The 14,822-nt window shown below is 42.5% G+C and overlaps 1 long non-coding RNA gene across 1 annotated transcript; it reads left to right on the forward strand.

Moving 5' to 3' along the window:
* The first annotated feature begins 3,079 nt into the window (after positions 1-3,079).
* Positions 3,080-14,487, forward strand: LOC124276101. The gene is made up of 3 exons (XR_006898411.1): positions 3,080-3,206; positions 6,522-6,531; positions 14,477-14,487. It is a non-coding gene; the product is annotated as an uncharacterized LOC124276101 (long non-coding RNA).
* Positions 14,488-14,822: the final 335 nt, after the last annotated feature.

Consider the following 14,822-nt stretch of genomic DNA (forward strand, 5'->3'; position numbering starts at 1 on the left):
CGTTTGTTTTTCATAATGATTCCTGATTGTGAGCAACAGGGAACGTTGAGACAATAAAGCGTGACTATGCAGTTCTAGAAAGTTCTATTCAGGCTTCTATTGGCTCATATCCTTCAGTCTGACGTTAGAAGCGTCTGTGAGTACTGTTCCGATAATGACCGTCATCTCGAAGATGGCCCTGAATCGAGGTTTCATACCCTTTCTTTCTCTTACCCTCGTACATCTTCTAAACGGCACGATCTTTGTCGTTCCAAGATCACCCTGTCTCCCATCTTTTCTCTTTCAACGACCTTCAAACAAGACAGAAGGATGCGTTCCCATCATGCCTCGGAACTGCATTTGGCTGGCAGTAAACATACCGAAGTGACCAAGAATTTATGGATGCACGTCCTCATTCAATAATCCATGGAGTCCATCCTCTGTAGCCTTCGGTTATAATCGTTATTGTGCTGCCTTTAAGTCTTTGGCAATGAGACTTCTTTTGCCTGTCTGTAATTACAATAAAATATGGCCAAACACACAAACGAAACAGACACCCCCCTTCATTGCATTTCGATACAATTAATATTTGCTCCACCGCTATATCCAATATATGAACCAACCGTAATGGTGCTTATATTAATCAGCAATCTGAGAATACATCTACATGATTAAACAGTACAAAAATACTTTGAATAAAAATAAATAAAATATGTATTATAACATAATTCGCATGATACTACAGATGGTTTTCTGAAACATTTTATCTCTGAGATCAATTATAAATTTAATTTTGGCACGGAATTGAAGACTGACTTTTCACTTTTTCAAATATATTTTTACTCAAAATTACCCAGACAGAAATAGAATTCACACAGAGGACCCATGTTGGACATTGAATTAGGGAATATTGATGTGCTCTCCATGCTTCGATACCACTACTCAAAGGCTTTAGTCTGTAATAACTGAAAGAGTTTTAGTTTAAAACAAAATATTGGTCATTGGTCAGTTAACGATAAGGAACTCGCTTGTCTCATTACTGACGTCTGACAGCAGTATATTTAGACCAATGCCAAATACACGTGTATTATCACGGTAACTGACATTTGGAGACGCCATTCATGCTGCTGGTCACTGGAGGTTACGATGACACAACAATCAGCCAAGTCAGCAACCTTGAGTTACATGTACCTGTCCAAATATGGTAACTTGATTCTAGCAACAATTTAGTTGGCTCAAGATCTTAGATTGCTTCGGGTTATCGTCAAACCATTGTCCATTGTGTCCATTATAATCAGACAAGTTGTCACATTCAATCAAGATATAAACACAATGCATTCACGTGTCACTTTGTCGTTGACAAAGTTGTATGTTGAGGAAGTACCAGGGACACGCCGGACCACGCGCTCATAAAGCACTTTGACAACAACTGAGTGATCTGCGCTGATTCTTAGTGACCAAAACGGGCGTTTGAATGTGAAAATACATTTCAGCAGATGGCAGATCATCGACAGGCTTTTGCAGACTTGGTTTCATCAGGTGTTTGGTCACATGATTTTATTGGCAAATCCAAAATCGGCCTTTTCGTACGCTGTGTTTTCTGTTAGTTCCAACGTTCTAACTAAGCTGGTCGAGTCATGGTCACGTGGATAGGACTGCCTTCGACACCAACACATCCAATCAAAACTGACGTAACAGTCTTGGCTGAATGCGACGTTCATATGTGAAATATCAATCAGGACCGAATCCGAGACAGTTAGAAGTCCTAACAAATATTATTTGAAATGTTTGCATTAAGTAAAACCCACACTTTTAACTGTGTTTAGCCCTTTTAGGGTGGTCGATCCAAGATTCCACATCACGTGCCCTGGGGTTCAGTATCTATTATATATTATCGAAATCGTACCAGTAATTTGTCACGTGTTGTTTTGCCCATGATATAATGATTCACGACCGGTCACTGACTGGTGTCATCAGCCGCTCCCTGTCTTTATTTGTAATTATGTCTACAGTAACGTGATGTACATTGTTGTGAGCAACTGAACGGTAATTGGACACGCGCATCCGGGGATAAAGTTTCAGTAAGATAATTAACAAAAATTCGACATCTGGGTACAGAGAGCTCGATACATCAAACCCGTTCGCGCACTATCGGGCACGTGTTCCAAGGCAATGCCAACATCATAAGTTCCCACTGCACACTTTCAACAACTGATTCTGATTATGTTCATTGTTTCTTTGACACTTATTCATTTTTCCACCTGACCTAGAATTGATCGTTATCTTGATGGGTGGTATTTACACGTATACGTCGTTATCAATAACCGATCTGACCAGTCTGCGGTTAAGTTGTTTGTTTGTTTTTTTAACGCCGCATTCAGGAATATTTCAGCTATATGGCGTTGGTCTGTAAATCTAAGCTATTGGGATACAATGAGGCGTTTCGACCAGGTCAGCAAGCTTGAATATCCAATCCCTTTAGTCGCCTCTTACGACACGCATGGGAGAGTGAGTGAGTTTAGTTTTACGCCGCACTCAGCAGTATTCCAGCTATATGGCTGCGATCAGTAAATAATCGACACTGGACCAGACAATCCAGTGATCAACAACATGAGCATCGATCTACGCAGTTGGCATACGATGAGCCTGACCTCCCGATGCCGTTAGTCACGATGACCAATTCTAACCCGAATCTTCACGGGTGACAAGCATGGTTTACTGAAGACCACTTTTTGTCTGGTGGCTCAAGTGAAGTCTTGGTCATGGCGTTTAAGCTGTCTTGACAAGCAGGTATATGTGACTGGAACATGAGACGCAAGTAAGCGTAAAATGAAACGATGAATGTTCCTTCACATTTTGCCAGCTCTTGACAACTGCAACAATTTTAACTGTAGACAGAGTTTATATATCTAGAGGATTTACATTTATTATATCGCGACGTTTCCGTTTCAAAGTTATGAATAACACACTTCTCACAAATATATCTCCCGTTCTCCGCTACCAGTTTTCTGCCTGCACATTCCATACTACTAATTGAGATTTGTTGCTCAGCACTTGTTCCCCTTTTCAGCCTGACCTAGAATTGTCTGTTGTCGGGATGGGTGTTTTTGCATGAGCATTTCGACAGCGACTTGCACATTCAGCTAACAGATCACCAGCAATGGAGACTTTCATGAAGGGATTTAACGCCATGGACACATCACAAAAAATGTTGTATGCTGTCGGAGGTGCCTGGTTCCTTTGAGCTGTCGTGAGTCGCGGCATCCTGCTGACGTTGTAATGTGACTGGTCCTTGTGAACAGCACGTGCAACATGAGTTGCATGAAAAACATGGAAAAACACCGTACCATGTCCGAGATCAGGTTGCGTTTTTGAGACCATTTCCTGGGTTCCATTCTGAGTTTGGGAAGGAATGTCTTTGTTCAGGTACAGTTGGAGATGTCAAAATATACGTCAATCAAAACATTAAATGAGTTTACAGTTATCTGTTTCTGCGGAGGAAATTTCCAAACTGACGTTTATTTTCTGCTTAGTATATGTAAATGATATCTGAAAACAAATTAAAAATCCAACCAAATGCAGTACATTGATCTATTATGTTATTGTGCAGAGGGCCAAAGGCAAAGAATTATCCACGAGATACAGTGATCCTTCATCAGATCAGTAGAGGTGTTTATTGCCCCAGCTTGTCACCGTATAGCGATACCCTACCAGGTAGGTGAGAGGGAGGGAGGGTTGTTTCATGTCGCTGTTAGTAATAGTTATTATACGATATATCATGATTTGTCTTTTGCAACAACCATAGAGGAATGTAAGAAATCATTGTCAATCTTGCTATTCTGTGTGGTATTCGAGAAAGAATCTTGATATTTTTGTGGTATTTTCAAAAGATATAAATTTTCTCCTACAATTATTACTTTAAGATTAATCGTCCGCTGAAGGAACGGAGAGAATTGGTTGATAGTCTTTTTCTCTTTTCCCATTTAGAAATTGCATGTGAGGTGAGGTGAGCGAAAATTGCACTGGGTCACACAGCAACTAAGTCAAAGAGTGAACATGTCTGAATATTCCCAAACTTGGGCAAGGAACTGAGATGAAGTTCCAATGTTAAACATTTTCACTTCTTTGCTCACCACAGTTTTGTAATGAGAGACATAAAGTGTGAGTGAGTGAGTGAGTGAGTTAATATTTATCGTCACATCGGCAATATTTCAGCCATATCGTGACGAGAACAATTAGTTATCATTAAAGATCAATAATATTAGAAGCTATAAAACTATTTACGAAGAACAGTAAAACTACTAATGTATCACAGATAGAGATATATAACTGGCATGTAACCAAAAACTTATACTGTGATGCAAGACAATACAATATAAAACGGGCTATAGATCACCAGCAACTGAAGGTAGATCACAATTACTAGATACCATGGGGACGTATAGTACTTTAGCTACCTGCATGGACCCTAGGCGGATTCATATCATCCCTCAGCCGCTGGTGATTGTAGGTAAATTTAGCCATAACTTATAAACACAAAAATACTGCATTTTAAAACGTTTTATTTACCTTGAATGTTTCGGGACTGACGTACCACCACAGGAGGACAATGAGTGATATAAAGACTATTTTGTTCATGGATATTAACTTAGTAAAATATAGGAATATGATGGATCAACTGAAGGAAAAATGTCACCCTCTTGTCATCTGTGACATTTTCGTTTCTTTTAGATTTCCTATCAATCCAATGATTAAAAATACAAATGTTCATTCTGGCTCTAAATTTGACCTTTCATCTTCCACACAGAATATCATAGAATGAATGTGACATCTAAACGGATAGATCCTTCTTTCGACGTATGTTTCAAATGTCCTCACTATCCAAGTCCGACGTCACTAAAATGTATTTTTTTAAACTTGTTCTGCAATCCTTCACACAGATGGTCCATGAGAGGGTGCGTTCATCAAAAGGCAAATTTCCTATCTAACATACAATGGGCTGGACGTGGCGGACACATCAATGTGTATTCAATACCTCAACCAGAAGTTTGGAGTGGATTTCAACAAGGATCTCAATCCTTCCGACAGAGCAGTAGCATGCGATGCAGGTCATGGTGGACGAACGTACGTTCTGGTGAGAAAACAGTCATTTAGTGTTATTCTGAGTGAGTGAGTTTAGTTTTACGCCACACGCAGCAATATTCCAGCTATATGGCGGTGGTCTGTTAATAATCGAGTCTGGACCAGACAATCCAGTGATTAACAAACTTAAGACATGTACACTTCCAGTATTTCTGCCAATTAACATGGTTCGAATGCTGGTAAGGCTATAATTAGGAAAATACCATGTTCTGACACTGGGGTAGTTGGAGCATATAATCATAACATTCATCTTCAACAGAAGCTGCCATAGCTAAGCCTATCAAGTATATATGTATGCGGTCTTACACGGCGTCTGAAGCATACATATTTTACTTAAAAGCCATGACAGGCTGCTGTGGATATACGTGTAATTGGGGTGCATTTGGCAGATATAAATATTGTGTAAGTCCTAAATATAACACTTTCAGCTAGGGGCCTGGTGAGAAGTAATTTTACCCCCTTTCAACTGATCTGGGAGCGTTGAATCATATAGCTCCAGGACTGCTGGATGATGTCAATCATCATAATGAATGTGATATTAACGCTCTTAATATATACCAGGAGGCAAAAGTTATTGTGATATGGAATTATTTAATTTAAGCCCAATTCACATGGACACGTTTATTCACGTATGTATTTATACTTACATAAGTAATTTACTTTCAGTGGCATATGAACGCATTTGCTTACGTGAGTAATTATGGTGTAAGTGGACATAAGTAAAAGTATATATTTTAACTTACTCTGCTTCACAGCCAATACATTTTCCTTCTAGTTCAAGCAATATATGTTCTATGTTCCACTGAATAACAAGTGTTATCACTTGTAGCTTCTATCATTTGTGTGCACTGCGCATTAGCGGAAACTCATCATTTCTTATTCAAAGCTTTTCGCTGAGAGGTTGTATTACGATTGTCTCTGATATTGTTTCAGTGTTTACTCTTTCAAAGCCTAATTCATTGAGGTTGTGTTTCACTATTTGATTGTTACACAACATATATATAGTTTGGCATTGATTTCGTGTTTTCTGTCATTGCGTATATTTTGATCAGTTTGTTTTACCAGTCGTCAGACCAGTGCTGGGTGCTTAGTCAAGATGGCGGACCTGCTGCTTGAGCCTTCAGAGTCGGAGGCACAGTTGGTGTTTACCACCAAGTGTGACAGCTGTCCTCTCCCCTAAGAGTGGAAAGGATCCACAAGGTGCACCAAGGTGGATAAGTGCCCTGAGTGCGGATCAGGAGTTTATAGCCTACCTCAGGGTGGTCAAAAGCGCCAGCAACAACAGTCGAGACTCACGCCTTCGGATCAGCGTCAGGCTTGGGATCGGTGCTAGTCGTCGGAGCGGCGCCAGCTTTCACATCAGCGCCAGGCCTGGTCAAGGACGCCACTACCAGTGGAAGGTGCTGCCATGTACGTGGACAACTCGCTGTACTTCAGGTTTCTCACGCTGCCTCAGCTGAGAATTTTGGTGCAGAAGGGCGACTTCATGTTCTCCTTAGACCTTCAGGATGCCTACCTGCACATTCCGATCTTCCCACCACATCGCAAATTCCTGAGATTCATTTTTCAAGGACGGCACTACTAGTGGAAGGTGCTGCTATTCGGAATCTGTCAGGTCCTGTATATTTTTTCAGGGTGACGCAATCCGTAAGGCGCTATATGCACGAGGTCAGCATCCTCTTGGATATGTACCTCAACGACGGATTTGTGGCGCGACTTTGTTCACGGCTGCTTGTCAGACAGAGACTTTGTCATCAGCCTTTTTCATTGACTGTGATGGCTCGTCAACTTGGACAAGTCGGACCTCACTCCGTTCCAGTCACTCGTCTTCAACGGTGGTCACTTCCGGACGGACCTCGATCGTCTGTTAGTTCCACTTGAGAGGTTTCATGCCTACCAACCCCTGATCCAGCAAGTTCTTCGCACCTCCTTTAGGTTGAGAGAGTGGCAACGCCTAATACGCTTTCTCACCTCTGCTGAGGATCTGACGTCCCGAGGACGCCTGATGCTCAGACCACTTCAGAGGTTTCTGACTCCGTGGGTCAGAGCCAAAGGACGTTTTCGTTCAGATCTCCACCAGTACCTAGAATGGTGGCCCTAAACATCGAATGTCCTAAGCGGCGTCTCCTGACGCCATTCGACACTACTCACCATCTTTTCGTGGACGGATCCTTCCAAGGGTGTGGTGCTCATTTGGACGGGCGACATCAGCCAGGTTGTGGTCGGTAGAACAACAAGGTCTTCACATCAACAACCTGGAGTTTCTAGCAGTGATCCTAGCTTTAGATCGTTTGAAACTTCAGTTGGCAGACAAGCAAGTGATGGTCGCAACCGACAGTGCGACAGTTTGCGGCAGTCATCAACAAACAGGGCTCAATGAGGTCGGCGTATCTACTGACCCTGATCTTCCATCTATTCGCTACCGCGGACGTGTTCAGAATCCACCTGAAACCGCGTCACATCCCAGGTGTAACCAACGTTCTGGCAGACGCCCTCTCTCGACCAGATCGAGATGGTCGACCCATCATAGATCTGGCACAACAAGCAGCTAGAGACGTTCATCACTCCAGTCTCGGACCCTCTGGCGTGGGATCTGGACGCTCTTGCAGTCAGCTGGGAAGGGTTGGATGCTTACGCATTTCCTCCCCTAGGTCTCATGCTGAAAGTAGTGGAGATGATTCAGTCCACCAATTTTCTTCGACTGCGTCTGGTAGAGCCACTCTGGCCTGCGCTTCCAGTGGTTTGTGGCGCTAACAGAACTGACAAGCGGTCCACCTCTACCTCTGCCAGATCGAGTGGATCTTCTGTGGAACCCGCACACGAGGATACTTCACCCAGGGCCAGATTGGTTTGCTCTGCACGTATGCCTCATATTAAAAGAAGTTTCCATTCCACATAGGACTTGCACTATGACGCTCTATGACAAGCAGTGGGCTTCATTTTTTACTTACTGTCAGTCTCGGCAGATCGTTGCCTCCTCGGCTTCGGTTGCTCAAGTTGCAGACTTCCTCTTTTTCTCCTGAACAAAAGAAATTTCAAAGCCACCACGATCACCCACCTCTCTCTCCCGTGGGTTCTGTGTTCTCTAAAGCTGGCACCTCTCTTATGAGGGCCGCTGAGCTTAAAGCTATCCTCAACAAGTTCCGTCAGGAAGACCAGGTAGACAGGTTTCGGCCTCCATCTTGGCAGTTATCACCTACTTGGCAGGTGAACCATTCGAACCACTTGAAGATGCTACTCGCCGTCATCTTACGATGAACTCGGTGTTCCTTTTGGCCTTAGCAGCATCGGCTCGATCATCTGAGATTTACGCCACTGATGCCACACAGGTCAAATTTGAGAGGAAGGCTCATGGCGGTGTTCGTTTGGATCTTCTCATGGATTTCATAGCCAAGAACCAACTCCTGTCACAGCCCCTATGTAATTCTGTATTTCTTCCCTTGCGTCTGTAAGGAGTCTTCAAGATGTGCAGGCTCAGGACCTGGATGGACTGTCCTCCCTGGGACCCTAGCTTTGCTCAGCACACAGGTCGGATCGCGAAGTCTCGCCAGACTTGAAGCTTCCAAGTATCAGTGTTTGTCGTTCACCTTGTATGTTCAATAAACATTGTGTTCTGTGGTTTATAGAGAATGGGGATCGGCATGCCTAAACTTGAGCCTATACCATCCCTACACACTCTCTTAGTTCACGCAGTCTGTGATTCGCGTTGCGCTGTCAGCTCACGCAGCCCGGGCGCCAGTAGGCTTCTAGGGTTGCCTGCTCTGGCGCTCTCCTGTAGCAGGTAGCCCGAGGGTACTTCTGTGTAGCTGTCGTTGTGTATCTGTAATTTGACATGGTTCATTTCATTCAGAGATCGTGTGAGTTTTCACATGACAAGATAAACGTTTATGAGGCATTGTGCGAAGAACCACAATAATGTTTTCGCACAGGTGGTATATGTGATGATCTTCGGCGTTGGAGTGAAATTTCCAAAGGATGAGCTGAAATATGTCACTGACCGCTTCCTGGAAACATGAGGATCCCCAACTGTTCAGGTGCAATTGATTGTAAACGTATACCCATAACAGTGCGTGCTTGGCTCACGGTGTCTCCCTGAGCAGTAGGGTTGGTCCTCCACTAGTACATTATCACTGACTGCAATGTAGACTGACCAGGTAAAGTCTACAATGCAAGGTTTTATGGCAGTTCAGAACAACGGGGAGACAACAAAATTGTTCCCAGATGAGCAAGTATCAGCGCCAATTAAATTTCACATATTTTTTGGGGTTGCTAACAATCTTTCTGTGATTACATTTCATACATCTTGTATATATTTGTGAACATTTAAGACTCAACACCGAAGAGATCGTCCTCAACAACGATGTCAGTATAGATGTAGAAGGTTATACTTGTCACCAGTTCACCAAAACAGTCCACGTTTCCTTTCGAGCAGTGATATTACAATTTTGAAAACACAATTACATTCTAATTTTTCAGTTTAACTCAACATAAGGATGTGACAACGGTTGTTCGGCCAGTGACATTATATGAAAATGTCACAAGATAACACAATCACAAATAACTGGAGCACCACATCTTCAATGCTTATGTCCATAGATATTACGACTAATAACAGCAATTTCAATTCAAATCCATCATTTTCTGGCTTCAGTTAGAAAACAGGATCACGTTACATAATATGAAAAGAAAACAGTAGTAAGTTTGTGCTAGTATACTGAAGTAACACTACTTAAGCATTTATATGTACAATATTGCAAAAACTGTTTTACGATTGCATTTGAATGTTGGAACATTTAAAACTTGTAAAGTGCAAATGTTGTCAGGGAGCATTAATTTTCTCATAATGTAATTTCAGTTGATGTTTATCTTTTCCGTAACAATCTTTCAAGCAATGGTAAGTCTTTCAGGAAAGAACATTTTATTACAGCAAAGAAAAACAAAACTTTAAAGAGGATCTTTAATAAGCCTATTTCTTAATATATTCTTGTGTGAACCTGTCACACTTTTGGTTCAATATATTGATGGTTAAACAATGTGAATACAGATCGATAAGTGACATGTTTTCCTCAAACTGTTATAGTAAAGAATGATATTTGTTGTCTTAATATATTCTTAGGTGTGAACCTGTGTTAAGTCAGTTTTCGTAGAATATATGGATGGTTATATAATGTGAAAAACAGATTCATAAGTGACATGTTATCCTCAAACTGTTCCAGTAATTAAAGAATGATAATTGTTACTGGAAAGCCTGACTGACTGAGTTTGGCTTTACGCCGCTTTTAGCAATATCCCAGCAACATCACGGCGGGGAACACCAGAAAATGGGCTTCACACATTGTACCCATGTGGGGATTCGAACCCGGGTCTTCGGCGTGACGAGCTAACGCTTTAACTACTAGGTTACCCCACCGCCCCTAAACAGAGAAAGCTGACAGTAAGCAAGATTGAGACGAAGAACTTTTGTATCATTCAAGATAAACACTGTAACATGATCTGTATCGTGTTCGATCGCGATCCCTCTGAGTAAACATGTATATACAAATAAATATACATGAAATCTACTTTTTGTTTTGTTTTCTTTCATAGTTATATGTGATAATATGCCCCGGTCGGATGTCTCGAAGTTCGGATAACTCGATATATTTTCTTGGTCCCATGAATATCGAGACAACGGTGCTCGACTGTATTTCGAAAAGCAGTTATTATGTCGAAGCTAACTGCTATGCCTTGCGTATATTTATTTGTGTATCGCGCAATATACACACGTGTATGACAAACACTGATGTCCCAACAGCCATCTAAACTATTGCTTTGCTGAGGTGAAAACATTCACATTATAACCATGCATGCAGATAGCAACCTGTCAGATCTCTTCGATCCTCTCACCTGTTTCACCTTCAGCCACCTGCAGTGGCACATCACCAGCCGTTGTTTTCAAATTGCCGGACCAAATTTGTGGATTGAACTCCCACAACATTTGAGATCAAACCACGACCTGGACTCATTCAAATCACAGCTAAAAATGACTACTTCTGTGAAGCATACAACAACTAACTTTCCGTCAGAGTCTCAAGCGCTGCAGGGCAGTTTATTCTGGATATAGCGCTATATACGTTTTTCCATATAGATAGTGAGTGAGTTTAGTTTTACGCCGCACTCAGCAATATTCCAGCTATATGGCGGCGGTCTGTAAATAATCCAGTCTGGACCAGACAATCTAATGATCAACAGCATGAGCATCGATCTGCGCAAATGGGAACTGATGACATGTGTGAACCGATCCCGTTAGTCGCCTCTTACGGCAAGCATGGGTTACTGAAGATCAATATTCTAACCCGGACCTTCACGGGTCCAGATAGCTAGATAGCTAGATAGATGAAAACATTCACATTTACATCTTCATGAGTACATCTAATACTTCTACCACATCACTAGAGGAGCTTTAGCACCTGGACTTATTGATTGACATTCGGAATGCCTTCTTGTAAATTGATCATGCAAAAGCAATCGTTTAGAGACGCTTGAGCAGTTTGTTAAATAAACCCATTAAACATTCTTGGCCTCTCCACCATATCAAAGATGAGGACAAATTGATTGTCAGATCTTTTTCTGAACGAATTTCCAGCAAAGGATCCCAGTGACCCCACGGATGCACCCCAGAATATTAAATACCTGATCCCTTATGTCAAATAGAACATCAGCTCATAGTTTGTATTTAAACTAAATAAGCGGTGATATAACATTCGTCAACATAAAACACCAGTCAGTTACGCTGTTTCATGTGCCTCATATCAAGAAGACTGTAAGACAAGAGGAATAACTCCAACGTTCTACCAGTGAACGTTCTTTTTGTCGAGCAATATTCCTGCAACTCCAGCCTTTGGGGTCTACATTTCAGAACTTAACGATACAGTCGAGCATGCACTTTCAATGCAGATTTGAGTGTATTACGAATCTTGCTCAATAGTTTTGTGATTGGATACAGCATTCCAGACTTAGCAAGGCAGTTTTCGAAATGTTTCCATGCATGTTTACCCGTGACTGTACGGGTTACAATATTGATCATCAGTAACCCATGCTTGTCGTAAGAGGCGCCTAATTGGGTGGTCAGGCTCGCTGACTTGGTTGACACATGTCATCGGTTCCAAGTTGCGCAGATCGATGCTCATGCTGTTGATTACTGGATTGTCTGGTCCAGACTTGATTATTTACAAACCGTCGCCATATAGCTGGAATATTGCCTAGTGCGGCCTAAAACTAAACTCACTCACTCACTTACTCCATGCATGTTTGTTCAGGGCAACACTCACCTTGCCTTTCCAGCACTCGTGTGTCATGCGTACTATAATATGTTGATATTATTTCGTTTCGCTATTGCTCCAAATTTATAATGTATATTTCACGTGATAATGCCCGTCTCGCTTTTATATGCAATCAGTGTAAACCCTCGTGGCGTGTCCAGAACCAGAATAAAAGGTACCGAAGCCCATCCACGTGTCATCTCTGACTTCCACACCATTGAGACAACACAGGTACCACCAATTGGGTTCTCAGTATCATCCCAATTTGTTGTTGGAGTTGTCCCAAAAGCAACTCCATTTCCTCGCTGAACAGTGAAAGACGAACATGTGGCGCAAGAGTAATGGTAAGTTTTCCCTCGCATTTCATTATTTTGCAAGTATATCAGGTTTTGCCATTTATCAGAGGGGACTAGAAATTTACAGATCTTTCTATAATAGCTTGATACCCTCTCTATTTATTGTAATTGTGCTTTAAGCGAGGGCACCCTCCTGAGCGTCGAAACAAGATCGCGGAAAATGATCGTTTCAACACGAAATATGACAACCTCATCAGCAGACACGACTTTTTCTTAGAAATAGTTATTTTAGGTCTTCATTCAGAGTTAAGGCATTAATGCATCAGTATTTCTTCTGTTATCGTCGACATATCAAACTGTACATTTTATATGGAGTTGTGTTGAAACTGTCCATTGCGTTGAATGTTTACGTTGAAGTAACTGTTCATGTAGTTGCATGGATTTGATCATGAACTGTCGAAATTCCACAGTTGTTGATACCAATATTTCCACAGACTTGGCAATGGAAACGGTAGTTGTTGTGATGGATCCCCTAAATGCAATGTTCACACTATAACGATTGAAATCGTGGTCTTAATTGTGGACTAATCGTGGCAATCCTATCAAATCTTATTACATCTTGAGGTCAGTCGTGGCAATTTGTGTTGATCGTAGAACAATTTAGGACGGCTAAAACAAATTCTACGATCAACACAATTTTATTGTCAATCGTGATCATATAGATAGTATTGCATCATAACATATCCCATCTAATCGTGCTTAGAAATCGTAGTGGTCGAAATCAATCGTGGACAAGACAAACACCACGCTCTGTTGAGATGTGTTGCGATCTGCCACGATCTGTGACGCTCTGCCTGGTCCCACTGGTCACGACCTGACACGAATGACTCACGAGCAGATACGAGTAAATGCGAGTAGATACGAGTATTTTTCACGGAAGCTCACGATCTGTTACGAGTTCTTGCGCCCATATATGTACTGAAAATCAGAATTACTACGCCTTTAGGAGTTCCCTCTGATCCACAGCATTTACTCTAGCTGATGTTGCTGCGAGGTGCAGGAGGTTTGTGCAAGTGGACACAACTAGCCAGTCCACTTGGTCCTCCATGCGCCTGGGATGCCATGGTGGTTTTCATCCTCATGGCCCACGTATTGTGCTGGAATGCCTGGATGCCTCAGCCTCAATAGGTTGTGCAGAACCACTGCCGCCTCCACTATATCCTTCACAGTTTTGGGCTTCTGCCCTAGAGTCATGAGGAGACACCTGAATCTATTGGCCAGGATCATAACGATTATCCTCCCTCTTGAGAGTCCTCTCCTTCCTGGACATCATTCTGCTGTGTGGCTTCATGAGGTAGTACCAAGCTCGATCCACACAAACTTGTAATATGCATCCATCAGAGCTAGGAGTGACGAAAAGACGCCCTTGTAATTGACTGAAAGTTTGAGGTGGCTTCTTGATAGCAATGTGTTCGCCATCCAGGGCCCCAATGGCGTGGGATATATCCATCTCTGTTCAAACTGGTTAGCTACGGCTGTCCAGGCTTCAGGGGTCACAGGTAGGCTAGACACAATTGCCTGTCACACTTCTGGAACCATCTCTGAGATGGTGGACACTCCACACCTGCAAGGGACCCATAGTTGTCTTCCGCCTCAAGCTGCCTATGTGTGACTGCCAGTTTCAGTGAAAGAGGTTGCCTGAAACGGGTGACTTCCCAATCGATTGATGGGGCCACCATCAGCAGGACTTCATCGAAGAGCTGTGGTGTTAACCTTGTGTTGTTTTCAAATGGGTGTCTACGAGGCTGGAGAACTGTCCAAACTGTTATCCCGTCTCCTCTCTGAGCCATGGCCGCACCCAGGAGTGCCTGACTGCAGCTCTCCTGGCCCTTTGTGGTTGGAGTTGTAGCTGGTCTGGCTGCTGCTCGTCTGTCATTTGGATTTCTGCTTTAACAACAGCCATTGACTTGTCCATACCGCTGGTGCCAACGGTTGGAACAAAGGAAGTCATATTGTATTTGATTTCGCACATTCAACATTGGTTAGCTGTGTCTTGGTTTTCAGATGCTTAGTGATGTCCTTTACCCGAATGTGCAATGCTAAT

The sequence above is a fragment of the Haliotis rubra genome, unplaced genomic scaffold (genome assembly GCF_003918875.1).
Source record: "Haliotis rubra isolate DU_JTF1 unplaced genomic scaffold, ASM391887v1 Scf2057, whole genome shotgun sequence".
In the NCBI taxonomy this organism is placed as follows: domain Eukaryota; kingdom Metazoa; phylum Mollusca; class Gastropoda; order Lepetellida; family Haliotidae; genus Haliotis; species Haliotis rubra.